This window comes from Alosa pseudoharengus, unplaced genomic scaffold (assembly GCF_046254945.1).
Source record: "Alosa pseudoharengus isolate Yale_2024_CS ecotype anadromous, Long Island Sound unplaced genomic scaffold, YU_APseudo_1.1 YU_APseudo_1.1_scf_13, whole genome shotgun sequence".
In the NCBI taxonomy this organism is placed as follows: domain Eukaryota; kingdom Metazoa; phylum Chordata; class Actinopteri; order Clupeiformes; family Clupeidae; genus Alosa; species Alosa pseudoharengus.
In genome coordinates this window covers 32,480,875-32,483,478 of record NW_027468598.1, presented here as the reverse complement: position 1 = coordinate 32,483,478, position 2,604 = coordinate 32,480,875, and positions in this window count along the sequence as shown.

The window sequence follows — 2,604 nt, the reverse complement described above, 5'->3', positions numbered from 1 at the left end:
TAATTACAAAGACCATATTCCACAGAGTGAGGGGCCTTATTTATTTGACCAAATTGCACGAATAGGCAACAGTTTAGGCTCTGATCGCTCACACAAAGGAGAGTTTTATAACCCGCAATGAAAGAAGTCCAAGATAAGATGCAGAGTACAGATCCATTTCCTTTCGCTCGTATCTTCATCCCCGGGCTACAGTCCGCTCATCCATGTGATTCCATGAAAATGACCTGCTGACCTGATACTTAAGTGCCATTAAGGTGGAGTCTCCCCTGAGTCTCCCCCGGGGCTATGGTCACGTGACTGGTGTCGCAGGGACAGCATGATCAGCGTAGCCTACCGTAATAAAAGAGAGGGAGAAAAGGAGTGCGGGGAAGAGAGAGAAAGAGAGATAGCGTCGAGACACCGGCCACTATGTGGCAGTCTGTAGAGGATCGATGCCCTAAAAGCCATGCTCGCCCAATGCACTGCTTATCGCTGGACAGCAGTGCTTGTCGGTCTATTGTGTATTGAAAGGTAGAGGGCAATAAACAGAATTGCCAGTGGACAGAGGAAATTGAATGAATGTTTTTGTGGACTAGAAAAATGTCTATTTGTTTAGTATAGCCTATGCGTAGTCCAGCCTACTTGGTCAATTATACCATCAAAATTATTAAAGCCTATGCTGTTTTTTTTTTTTTTTTTTTAGCTTTCGCGTGATATGCTAGCCTAGTACATGGTGGAATGTGAATCAGAAAAACACCCGATTTGTGCTTGTATTTCTGTCTCTGGCCACATGAGAGCGCCGCACACCATTTTACGCCTCCGTTTGACCCCGCTCTCCCCCTCCCCCACTCGGTGTTTTCCGACGCACTGGGCAGCAAATTAGCCAGATTAGTGGAGTGAGCGGCCGCACAGTTTGGTGTGCAAATCTCCTTTTGCCGGAACATTGGTTCCTAATCTTAGGCAAGCGCCGGTTGCGTTCTACTAATGAAAGGCACGGAGGATGTCCGTTCTGAGGAAGAGGCAGAGGGGGAAAAAGCTGCATTCTCCTTTCACCTTAAGACAGACAGAGACACTCCTCCTTCTATCCTCCTCTCTCTTCCCCCCTCCCGGCCCCTCCCTTGCCTCTGCCCAATCCCCTGTTGCGGCTGAATGGAAGAAGGAGCAGGGTAGTAGCCATGTTTCCCTCAAATGCAGGCAGAAAATAATATTGAAGTGTGTAGCCTACACAGCATCAATGGCTGGGCTCTCTGTCATTAGAATATGTTCAGTGGGTGGATTGGTCACTCCCTCTCTGTACTGCTGGCAGACGAGGGGATGCTTGTTAATGTCAAGTAGCCTACCACACACACACACACACACACACATTTATTTTTGTATGCTGAGCCAGGTGTTGGTCTTTAATATCCTTTTACAGTGTGTTTATATATGCTCATCAATTCATTCATGAATTAGTTTTCCTAAAATATTTAAACATAAATCTACAGATGATGATACAGCGTTGTACCATGCAGAGCCATGATGGATAGCCTCACAATAACAACAACAGCAGCAGCAGCAACAACAGCAACAACAACAACAGGATTTTGATACAGACTATAGTGACTTATTTACTCATTCTCGTCATAAGATGCACTTCCAAGGATTCATCTCCGTGCCAACTGTTCATTATCCACCATGCTCCTCTGTTTGTCTCCGGGAGGGAGCTGTTTGCGTGTTTACATCTTTACAGACGTCTCGATGCTTATCCACCTGTTGTGTGTATGCTCACTAACACGCACACACACACACACACACACACATGCGTCTCTGTGTGTGTGTGTTTTCACAGAAGGCGCGGGGGCCCCGAACATGGCGACGTAACACTTGTTAATCGGCAGCAGCCTTCACAGTGGCAGCATCTCTGGGCCACCTCTAAGCACATAATGCCTGTCTTAGACACTGGGCATCTGTTGCTATTTCCATGTGATATTGGATATTGTGTAATTACAGTGAGCCCAGAGGAGCTGGACAATCTGGGATTAAGAGGGGATGTACCGTAATGACCACGCCACATGTTTCTGCGTTAAATCTGATTTCCTACGTGGACAGAAGCCACGGCTCTTTTGTAGTATATTGAGGGCAGAGGGAGCATTGTTTGCTCCTGGGCTGGGTGTGGGGTGTTAAGGGAAGGAAAGGTAAATTGAGGTGAGGCAGAGGGTTTAGCAAGACGTGTCCAGTTTGCATTGGTCCCTGCTAATGCCGATGTCTGTTTGCTTATGATGTCTGGTGCATGAGGGTAAGATGTTATGGAGGATACAGTGGAGGCTCTGGTGTGCATGAGGGTGTTATGGAGGATACAGTGGAGGCTCTGGTGTGCATGAGGGTAAGATGTGATGGAGAATAGAGTGGAGGCTCTGGTGTGCATAAGATGTGATGGAGGATACAGTGGAGGTTCTCTTTGTCAAAAATGCACCTGAAGTTCATGACTTCATCTGATGGTTTCATAAGACTGCTGCTTCTGGCTTCTCTCACTATTTCCTTCTCTCTTATTCCCTTGATCTCTCTCTCTCTTTCTCTCTCTCCCTCTCTATTCCTCTCTCCTCTAATTCTGCCTCTTCATCTCTCCCTTCTGCTGTCTCCCCGTCT